The sequence below is a fragment of the Bombus impatiens genome, unplaced genomic scaffold (assembly GCF_000188095.3).
Source record: "Bombus impatiens unplaced genomic scaffold, BIMP_2.2 scf_0151, whole genome shotgun sequence".
Taxonomy (NCBI): domain Eukaryota; kingdom Metazoa; phylum Arthropoda; class Insecta; order Hymenoptera; family Apidae; genus Bombus; species Bombus impatiens.
In genome coordinates this window covers 1,358,390-1,370,857 of record NT_176570.1, presented here as the reverse complement: position 1 = coordinate 1,370,857, position 12,468 = coordinate 1,358,390, and the positions used below count along the sequence as shown (strand labels likewise).

At 39.0% G+C, this 12,468-nt stretch overlaps 1 protein-coding gene across 4 annotated transcripts in view; it reads right to left on the bottom strand.

Moving 5' to 3' along the window:
* The window catches only part of LOC100743853 (poly(rC)-binding protein 2), a 171,795-nt gene that overhangs the window by 89,305 nt on the left and 70,022 nt on the right, over positions 1–12,468 (bottom strand). The window lies entirely within an intron of this gene.

Below are 12,468 nucleotides of genomic sequence, written 5' to 3'. Positions count from 1 at the left end.
CTATATTAATTAAATTAGAATAAATTGTTATAAATCGCAGCAAGAATTGTTTCCTGTTTTTTGAAGATGTATTAAGAGAAACTCAAACCGTATCTTTTTTATGGAACGATGTTTGCTAGAAACATTGCGCGGGTGAAATTTCATGTACCATTTATAAATATTCCATGCCATGAACAACAATTTATTTAACATATATTTTCTCCCATTTCGATACGTTCATTACTTAAAAAGCAAAGAGGAAACACTTTATCCATTCCAAGCTATTCCTGCAAAATTCACGGATCACGTAGTTTGGTAACATTGTTTAAATCGAAGACAATAATCGATAGCATGCAGATATCAGAGTGTTGCTCGCTGTTTGTTATACTCTTTCGCTAACAGTGAAAAATGGATCGCCTTCCATATTCCTGTATCGCATAACATAATATAACACGTTCAAATAAACATAGAAGCAAACGGGCGGTTCAGTTCTATTTGCGATGCATTGTCAATACAGATGATATTAAAATTGCACCTCTATGGCGTTAATTTCACCGTGTAATTGCAACGGTGTGCAATTCCACCGAAAATCAACGTCTACGATAATCGACACGAATCAATGTCCATAATAATTATTGTAAATCTCATCTACGAACAATCACCGTGGAAAATCGTTTCGTTGAATTATTAGTTACCGCTAATCGTACCGCGATCTCTGTACAACTGATTGATTTTGCGATCGAAATGCAATTGATCGTTGTATTCGGCACACGATACAATTTTCGTCGCCATTCAGCTTTCTTTCGTTCATCGAAAGTGTTGTACGTTGTCGAATCGAAGCTGATAATGAAAGGTGGGAACACGTGACCATTCAGACAGAATGGTCGAAGATGAATGAGAAATCTTGACCTCGCACGTCCAGACCAACCGTGACGTCGTATTTCATGGCTGTTCTTTTTTGTTTTCGACTGTCAGCGACCTGGAAGTTCGTAGTGAGCGGCTAACTATTTTTGGAATTGATTGCTCAATCAATTTGGGTGTTTTAGGTTCTGCAGTTTGTTTCGGGCAATCACGTGTAGATAGATAGTAATCAAATAAACTTGAAAATATCGATTGGCTTTTTTTGATAGATCTTAATTGTTTAAGTTATTTCTGATATAGATACAGGAAGAGAAATGGTAATTTTATTATTTTGTCCACGCTATAATCACGCGACTGGTATAATAGGATCTTCTAATCGTGAGATCAGCTTATAAAAAACAGATCGCTTAATAACTTTTCGTTTTTTCTCCTCATGATTCTTCTATTTTACTCTGTCATTCTTCTTCATAGATAGTTTCACTTTAGCCTGGCGATATCGAAATAGGATTTGGCTTAGAATTTTTATAAACGTTTTAGTATCGCACATAACTTATTACTAAAAATATCGTTCTTCTTAGTATTATATAAAATCTGAATTCACGTTAATTTACATATTATGCAGGACAATTGTTATTATATTCATAGCTATTTCGCAGTATCACTTAAAGAACCAATTCATGGCAGATTGACCTTTTAGCAATGACTCCCTCTTCTCATAGCAAGATACATATGTATATATAACCAAACAACTCGTTCGAAGTTAACGCAAGAGTAACGCATACTAAATCTCGCTTTAAAGCATCAAACATCCCGTTTTCATTGAATCGTCCCATGATCGATACAGAAGGGGACGCGTTTCCTCTGAGCAAGCACAATGTCAATGGAAATGAACTCGCGAGCCGAACAATTCCTTGCGATTCACAATGCTCGTATCGCGCGTCGCAAGTCGGCCGCGTAGCTGCGCGTTGTATCGCGTTTCAGCGATTAAGAGGGATCCTTTCTCTTTATCCTGGCTCGACGGTCACGTAATAGAACGCGAGAGAATGGCCGTTTATACGTCAAGTTTACAGGATATAATGGGAAGGGCCACTGGTGACAAATCGATAAGCTTGTTGAACAATAACAACGCGCGCGGAGTCTGCCGAGGGTTTGCGACCCTTAGCCGTTGCGTTTCTATCCGGCAAGGACCAATCGTCCCTGGTAAACACTTTGCACGATTTGCTGAGTGAATTTTCTCTCCGACTCCTTTCGAGGAAACGTTTGTTTCACGAGCTTCCAGCGATCGAGGACCGCTCGAGCACAAATTCTTCGATGAGCGGGTAAAATAATAAGTCCGATTGCGGAACCGCTTCTCGCTTCGCGAAATGCTGTTATTCTTGTCGTAGAAGCAGTTTGCAGAGAGAGGTCCGTGGTATTTTATGGGGGGATTTTAGTCGCACGTTACAGTGAGCTTTAACACTTTCAAAATATATAGTAGTTTAAATGAGATTTTTATCGGGATTTTTATTAAAGGGTTTTATTATTTTCTCTCTCTCTCTCTCTCTCTCTCTCTCTCTCTCTCTTTCTTTCTTTCTTTTTATTCGTTTTAGATATTTTAGTATGCAGTACGTTTTAACGAAGTAAGTATCGAATATCTTTATTGGGAAAGAATTTCAATTTTTACTCGTTCCTCGATGTTATTTCAACTGTATAGCAATTGTTGTTCAGTGTATCTCGTTCCACGTTTATTCATAAAGTGGAATCCGATTTAGCGAATGAATTAGCCTCATAGTTTAATTATTATTCAAATATATCATTATTATTCTAATAACTTTGTTCTTATTCAATACGATATTTTATCCTAATAAATAGTCACTCGAACGATCATTCCACTTAAAAGATTTTTACTCCCATTTTATTGACGTACTTCTGTTCGCGTTAGATCTTGTTATAGCTTTACGTAAAAGCATGTTAACGGCGAATTGTAGGCTAGAAGCGTTTTTTATAAATTTTCCCTCGAACAGGATCACCACCTTACATTCAATTTACAAAATTCACTCACAGAGCTCTACTTGCTTCATTATGAAACTTGCTACTCATTTCATTACGTAACTCGTCAAACGTAGCTTGTAACTTGTGACTATGATAACGTATAACTAGCCTGCAAGAGGTTCCGGATGACAAAATTGCTATCAAAATTCGTGCATTTCGGCGCTTCTTTCGAGCTTGACAGAATCTGTCATATCGGCCATATTCCGGGCGGCTCATAATTTTCAACGTATGGCGCAACTGTTCGCTATAAACGCCCGTGGCCAGGCTATTTGAGGTCGAGCGTGCAAAACGCGTGCAATAAATGCGCGATTAATTAAACGTTACTTTACGCGTTCCGGCGTCGCCCTGGAGAAGAGAGTATCCATTTTGTTCATTAGCAAAAGGGGGAGGGGGCCAGGGGTGATGTTGTTTGCAGAACATCCTTAAATGTAGCTACGATTTCCCTTACGCTGCTCCATGAAAGGCCATTATGACGACAATGGCTTGCCATGGGTAATAGCGCGACCAGGAATTTAATTATCATTTTAGGCGGTGCGGAAAGCAATTATCGGCAATTCAGTTTGCAATGGCCAATGGAACCACGCTCGAGGACCAACGGCAACCGCCACCTCCCGCTTTCTCTGCTCCGACTGCAAAAGAGCGAGCTCATTAGGAAGTACTTTTCTCGGCGACGATGAATATACTGCCGCTTTAAGTCTCTGTACACAACTGAAATCAGCGTTCAAGCTGAACGAAACGCGCGCAAGTACGCTGATTAAATAAATGTACCGTGGAAGAAACGGTGGTTTGTTGATGACGATGGTTTCTGGGGCTTGTCAAACGCGTTAAACTGTGGCGATGAAAATACGTGGCATTAACTCGGCGGCTATACGCTGGGAAAATGTAACATAATCTATAGAGAGAGAGAGAGAGAGAAAGAGAGACAGAGAAAGAGAGAGAGTCTAGTGTGAGTATACACTTTGACGGCACGAAATTTATTCAGAAACTTTCATACATATATGTTACGTAGATCGAAGATTGATGGGAAAGATATGAAGTGTGTAGGAATACAAATTAGCAGTAAAAACATAGGCAAGTTTGTAGGCAAGTCAATATTATACCAAGTTCATTTTTGTACCTTGCATACTTACTCACTTCCTTCATACATAAAATTAAAGAATGTGACGATTTTTATATCGGTCCTCGTTTGTAATTAGATCGCTAACTATGTATAATGATGCTAGAAATTTAAGTTGACAGATACGATGGAGGAATTTTCATGGCGAAAGTTTGCATAGTAAGGTCGCACTGCGATATAACGATAATGTATCGATGCTCAAGTAATCTTTTAAATAAATGTCATTTTTAATATTCCTGTGATTACACGTGTCCGATAAGTGATAATATTTACAACGTAACATGATAAGTGGTTAACAAGGATTTTTTGATTACCAAGGACCCGAACATGTTAATAAAACATTGAGAAGCAGTTACTTGAAAATAATTGGCAATAAAGAATGTCCATTCAACAATAATTTGCGAACGTTTCTTTATTTTTCTCATTAAACAGCCGGAAGAGCTCATTAAAAAGTACTTGAGCGAATATAGCATACGCACTTCAAACTTGAATGTAAGGCGTAATTTAACGATATGTTAATATCCATCGATCAAGAATTGTACTTTACCAGATTACCAAGAATAATGATGCATGTGACGTTATTAAAAGCATTCGTAATAATTTATTTGCGTTCAGTGGTAAAATGTTGCACGAGATGATTGATAGTAAACGTTATTAACGTTGTTACAGGTAATAATAATAATTTACTGGCGCAGAGATTATTTATTATTGTAACCAAGGATCTTGATCTGTCAAACTTTAATAAATAAATATATTGAATAACGAACGAATATATAAAATATCCAAAATAAACTACAAGTTACACAACTACTTTTTCGGGTGTTGAATTTCATTCGCTTTATAATATTCGCAAAAATATAAATTTACACAAACACGTAAAATATAAATTGATGCGAGCGTATTCTATTCACAGCAAATGATCATCCTCCAATTCCACGATATATACAATAAAATATATCGACAATATATGAATTGTTGATTGTTACAAACTTTCCCAGTAAACCAATACAATTAAAATGGCAGAGATTCAGAGAGTAGCTGCGGTATCTCTCTCCCCCTCGGTCGTTCCATATACTGAAAAATCGCGGACGGTTGTAGCGTATCGAACAGACACACGTCGCGTCGTTTCGACGGAATCGAAGCAGGAGGCTGTCGCAATATGGCCATGGATCCAGTAAAACGTATAACATTTTCTGAATGGTTAGAAACCGGGATACATCTATGCTTGGCGACACAATTCTCGAGATGTTCTCCATCGAACGCGTTGTCATCGGTGAAACCACTGGCAACGTACGTATACCTCCAGTATCGTTTCTTATATTTTCCAGTAACGCGCCAAGCGATCGAGAAACTATCGTGTGCGAGATATACACATTTGAAAAATTTAATTTAATTCCCTTGCCAGATCGAAATCTTCTTCGTTTGGTCGTTAGAACGAATTTGAAGATATAGAAAATTTGCAAAGTCTAGCATATTTATTATAAATAATTATTACATCTATCTATTATCTAATTATTGTCTAATTATTATTATTATCTACAGTATAGGATTTTGGATATTTTATATAGTTTTTAATATCTAAAACAACTAAATCAAATTGCCTCGCCAGATTGAAATCTCTTTGGTTTCGTCGTTAGGCTGAATCTGAAGATGTAAAAATACGATCAAATCTACTTTCGATTTTATAAATTACGTTCGTAATAGTACGAATATAATATATTCGCAATTTAGGTATAGTAGTTTATGTTTTCGCTTCTAACTGGTCATTGGATTAGGGTTGACACATTCTACCGACACGTATGTTGTATCACCTCGATTGTCCACGTAGATAGTACTATTGACGTAACTCCGTCGTGTTTGTTTGATTTTGTACGATTTCGACGAAATGAAAATTGTGCAAGTTCAAGGTATTTGCGAAAATGGATAATTGGATCGGTTTTGTTATTTATTAATAACTTAAATTAAATAAATTTAAAACTTGGTTCTGCCGTGTTACACGTGTACGTTATAAATTTGCCGCATCGACGATAAATATTATATCTAGACATTGGAAACCTTGAAAATTAATTTCCGTGGGGCACACGGTACATTAATTCGTATTAAAATAAAATAACAATTTGAAGCATGTAGTCGTGCGGATTTTCACAAAGAGACAATGATCACGTGAGAAATGCTAAGGACATTACCGGCGATTATTTCGATATTACTTTATATTAAAACGAATTAAATCACCGCGTTAATAATTGAATTACATGCAGTATCGATTTCGCTTGTTATTTATAATTGGCGCTATTGCGTTAATTTTAAACGAATATCGCACCTATTCGTAAATTAATTTATAAATGAATTTCCTGTAAAGATGAATTCTGCCATTTTATCGTCCTCCGAGGTTTACTGTTATTACTGAAATTAAGGGCTGGTTCTTGTATTATCTACGTTAAAGCTCGGCTAACTTCAACCGCGGCACAGTGGTATGTTGAAAGAATGCTAATCCTGGGGTTTAAACCTGATTCGAGGCTTGCCAGCGCACTACAAAATTATTGTCTACTATTTCACTCCCTTCCTTTCCCTCCTTTGCGTCACATGAAACCGAACAAAAGTCCAGAAATTTTGTAGTAAAATAAACTAGCATTACTGCGATGTATGTGTGACCAAATACAATAGTAGACAAAACAAAGTTTATAAAATAAGAAGTATAACAGACACCATAATTTTACAAAATTATATATAATAAGATTATATTTAATTAGAGCAATTATATTTAATAAGAGCAGCGAATAAATAGAATGGACGATTGTTATCAATATGGTAAAAAATATTTAGTATAAATATCAATTTTAAGCTTTCTTCTACCCGCCACTATAATTCTCAGGAAATTTATATTAAAATCTGCATTACGTAACACTTTTACACCTATTAAACTTCTATCTGAATAAAAATATCAATTTCTTTGACTGAAAATCCTGTGACTATGATTTTTCTCCAACTGCACACTGGTTCAACATCACATAAGAATAACGAGAATATGTCGAATTTGTACTCATATTTCTCTGGCATTTAAGAAGAATTAGGAAGATTAGAATGGAAATGATACGAGATTCAATCTTTATCGTTCGAACAACGTTTGCCGACGGAAAAAGTGCTACAGAGGGAAGATGCAATTTCTCCGTGTGCCTATCACCGTCTCGTTATAGTCTCTTTATGCGTACGCGACGGATACGAGCGAGGACCCTCGCTCGCTTTATTGACTTCTTGAAGCTCGTCCTCGAGGAGTAACGATTTGCGCTCTCTGGCTCAGAAGAAGGAAATGTTCTATATGAATCGAAGGCGAAGCCGAGAATTCAATACCAGAATTGGTATTTTAAATTGCATTCTCCGTTGTATGGATTTTTAGAAACTCTAATATCAGCAAGTTGAAAAAATGGAATTTGTCGTTGGAGTTTTATTCTTACTGTGAGTTGTATAAAATAGACGAATTAAAATAATTCCTTTCGTAGAAACACTCTTAATAATCCAGTTGTATTTCAGGTTTATAACGTTGCTGTTATGCTAGAATTTTTCAATTAAAAGAGCAACTCCTAAATAAATTACGCATAACTTCTTTTCTAAATTCAAAACTTACAAACTATGATATCATTTGTATGTATCAATTATAATTTATATTTATCAATTTCAATTCTAATCATTGACGGTGGCACCGATCTCCTGAATTCCAATTGAGATAGAAACATAAAACAACGAATCTGAACCAAAGCATAGCGCTTCGACATTCTGTCTCAGCGATCTTTAACCTTTTTCATCTCGTGACATACGTAAACTAATTATACTAAAATTCTGCGGCGCACCAAAAAGCATATTATATCCGGCTCAAGACGAGGCATTCACGCCGGACTGTTGTTTCCATTTGGCAATCCAAGGAAAATGTGGCTACAAAAAGTAAATACTTTTTCTACGAATCCCCATTTTTGGATCATTTTTCTATCGCTTTCTGCATTTCATTTTCACGATGTAAAATTTGTGTGATCGTACGAAAGTAGTGCGGTACAATGGATGACCGAATTATTAGAGTCACGGTACGAGAATAATAAAACAACCTCGGCCAGATATATCTACAATTTGGAGACATCGTTGCGTCATAAAAGAGTAACAAGAACTCAGGACAACTGGATTTCCATTTAAAAGCTGATTGTTCTAACGTGAAACCATCAATCCATGTAGGTGGCTCTAATAATTTGGACCTCCGCTGTATATGAGGAAACGAAATTTAATGCTCTTGCACGCGATTAACTGATACATAAATACTACACAAATACGTGTAATGGCATGCAAATACCTAGCCACTGTAAATAGCCAGGTATTTAATGTTTTAAACGTCCGTGAAAATCGCGGCTCTAGCTCAATCACGGTGTACCTGCGCTTTCTCAAGCACCCAATTCGTACCGTAGTGAGTGAAAGAATCTTAAAACAAAGGGTTAACAACCCTCGGAAGCGTACCCTCCAAAACCTATCCCAACAGCCAGCAGAAACGAAGAAGACTCGAGACCTCGGCATCGAATCCCGAAGTCAGCCTTTCCTTTCGCTGAGTAATTTCAAGCCTTGGTGTTCGAGCTGACCCACGTCGAAAGGCAAGAGAGAACGAGGAAGAGAGAGAGAGAGGGAGGGAGAGAGACAACTGCCGACGTCACGCAACTTGACCGCGAGAAGAGGGCCGAGAGAGAACGGGGTTGAGAAGCCAGAAATGGAGCTCGACCTCGTCACCTTTCCTCCCCATTTCCTCCCTCGAACGCAGACGGCTCTGCTATTCTGTCTCTCTCTTTCTCGTTCAACCCCTGACACGACGAGTGCTCGTTCGTGCACGCACTAGTCCGCGTCACGACGACGAAACCGACACGACGACTGTTCCGCCGGAGCCAAAGCTTCCCTCCCCTCGTTCCATGACCCCTCACAGAGAGAAATCCGCTGAAGGACGTTCAGAGCTTGACGGAAATGAGGCGGCGTCTGCGACCGCGACGAGATTTCGAGTTGGACTGGGGTTTCCCTGCCGGATACGTCCGATAAAAAATGCCAGCAGGTCGACAAGGGCGAAGTAAGACTCGTTGACGCTGCACGCTTTGTTATTCGATTGATACCGAAAGACTTGGTCTTTAACGAGCGAATGGCGCGAAAGCTTTCCGTTTTTTAATTTACAGGGAAATTGACGAGGGTATTATAAAAATCGAAGAAAGTTCATACAGTTAACAATTACCCTATTTCGAGTAATTAGCAGCAACTTGGAATAGAAATATACAAAATATAACAAAAGGAGCTTTGTCGCAAAAAAGGGGCAAACATCAATACTATAATCCACGTTATAATCAGTTAGATAACAGTCTTAAGAAACGAAGAAAAGATGATCACAAGCAGCTCCGCCACAAAAACATAATATATATTATATATAATTAATATAATAAATCTATGAACGCTTCGAGTATATCAGACACTACGAAGCACACACGCGGGCAGAGAGATATACATAAAAATTGAGATATACAGAGGTGGAGTAAGAGAATCGCGGAGAGAATAGAAAAGCTTCGCGTGGCCCAAGGCCTGCAAACTCTTTCATCCAGAAGCCATTGTTCTCCGCGCTTCTTTCCCTTTTTTACCTCCGCCCATTCCTCTTCTTTCTTTTTTTTTTGTTTCGTCTTCTGCACGGTTTTAAGGCTTCCACGGCCTCAGTCCGCCGGCACCTTGACCGGCAACCATGTAATCGCTTGTTTAATCAGGCCTCGTTAGAAACAACCCCAGGGGAGACATCGTCGTCCTTGTCGTCTTCGTCGTCGTCGTCTTCGTCGTCGTCGTCGTCGTCGTCGTCTACGTGTCCCTTCAAGCAGATGCTTCTAATGAAATTCTAACGAGTACGGATATCTTCGTTAAGTGGATTATAATTTCCGTATTGTTCGCTCGGACGGTCCTCCAGCTAGAACAGCTCCGGTAAATCAGGCTGACGGCCGATAATGCGACGACAAGATGGCGACGTAAATTTCGATCGAGCCAGTTTATGCGGCTTTAACCGTGCACCGCGTTTTAACGGACATCGCTCGCCGAGTTATCGGGCGAATGCGTTTAGCACATCGTACGTGTGAATCTGCCTTGGTCGTAGTTGTTTCGGTTTAGTTGCAGTTTGTCGTGCGTTCGATGATTTGCGAAACGGTCGAGGAGAAATTGTTGGTCTAAGTGGCACGAAATGAAACGACTATGTGATATTGAAAATGGAAATGAAATTGAGAACGTCACGGTGCATTTTTGTTTGAGTTGTTGCGTGAATGTTTCGTATTGTATTTGTTTTGCAGCGTAGTGTTGCTAAAAAGGGGATTGCATTTCACGTATATGTCTCGGCGCAGTTTGATTCGCGTGTTATTTTAGTTAGACGCGATGAAAAAATTTCTTTGTTCTAAAGTAAAATAAATATTCTATTTTTGTCGAATTCCAGTTAGAGCGCGTATTCTTCGTATTCGTCAGTTTACTAGAAGAATGATAAAGTTTGCCGATTCTGCGATTAATCGATGAATTGATTCTACAATGAGAGTTGTTCGAGATTTGGAGGGGTCGCCTGGTAATTACCGCTACGGTATGACCACCAGACTCGGGCAGGACGACCGTCAAGGGTATCGCAATGCGGACCCATCATAAACAGTGGGCCTATTGTACAGTCCAGGTACTTTAGGACCCACCATAAAATACCTATATTTCTATGCGACATCTCAGGAAGACGGGACACGTGGGTTTCCCTAAATATAAGGTCACCCGTGCGAACCGTCACTAAGGCAGCCAGCCCATTCAGAAACATACGGCTTTACCCAAGGACCAGGTAGGAACAGGACCTGGAACACCCCCACGACGAACCTTCCGCTACAACAGCAACAGCCCCAAGACTCACTCTCGCAGCGGTATTCGAAGAGTCAACACGTACCAGTGAACAGTATATTCCGTAACCTACGGACAGGACAGACTCTTGCATCAGTATTCTAAGAGTCAACACTTACCAGTACTCACTCAGTGAACAGTATATTTAACAGGATAATCAGCACACTTACGGACAGTGGATTCAGAATAGAACGTGGAACATAGTAACTTAAATCAGTGTAATCCGAGTATTGAGTGTAATAAATAAGGTGAATTAAACCTCGCTCTTTACCTTTATTATATTCCTCCACCTTGGACGCTAATAACGTTCAAGACTCGCGATAAACAACCGATCAGTTGCCATCCGACTGGTTGTTAGTAAGTTGTGCGTCGCAACAAGAGTATACTATTAGAATTATACTATTTTAGAAGAAACATCGATTAGAAATCTACTTCTATGTATTAGTACCTATCTCTATGTATTAGCTTTGGAAAAAATGAACTCTTCTCAGTCGTGGAACGATCTCTGACAAACAAACGACATGTAAACTTTAAATTACTATTTTCAGGACAAAACTCTGTTAGAAGCAAAGATTCGTTCGACGGTACACTTCCGAAACTCGTCAAAGCGTGTTTCGCAGTATCGCGATACTTTCGAAACTCGCGAACAATTTTCTCTGGAAATTACACTCCCTGGAAGTGGAAACTACCCCCGGATGCGAACGAGGAAAATGGCAATTTTGCATTCTGTCCGTTACAGGTTGTTTCATTAACAAAAGCTGTTTCTCAAGGATCGGCTGGCTAAAGGTTTCTCCATTTATCCGGAACGGACGAAAGGTTTCGTGAGCCGAGAATTTTGGCGCTACTCCGTTCCAGCTGGCAGCTCGGCCACCGACCTATAAATCACGCGATTCCCATCCTCCATTATGGTTAATCCCCGCGCATACATTCTGTCTCTTCGTGCGTCTGACTTCGAATTTCCATTCCATGTCCGACGTCTCATCCACTCCATCTTCCGATGATTCCCGAATCAACGTCAAAACGAGATTTATGAAACTGGTTTGCCACGATTCGCGTCCAAAATCTGATCGTCGTCTGTTTTGAGATATTTCATATTTTCTTTCCAGTCGAACGATCGTTTTAACGAAAATTTATTAATTTTAAAAGAAATGTCAAAGAAAATAATTAAACGATGCATCACGAAGAACCAAAATTGTCTCCTTTGTCGATTTCTACGAGCTTCACGATTCTACTAAATTCAGAGGAATTTAATTTCAATAGCAGGCCACATGTATCACAGGTCCGCGTGCATATACTGCATATGCATTCGATAACTTGTAAGGTAAATATGACGGCCGTTGCATGTGTAAACACGTGCCATTGTAACTTGTCTGCGCGTCTCGAGATCGCAGATGTTCGAACTCTGATGTTTCATCTCGAAACTTATAGAAAATTCCACTTTTAAATTTGTATCCTGTCATTTTCTGAACACACAGGCTCACGGAAACGTTCGAACGTTTGTGCGCACCTATTACGAGTACGTTAATACGTGTTGTACGAAACATTTTGAAATTTAATTAGCACTGTTATGAAACTCG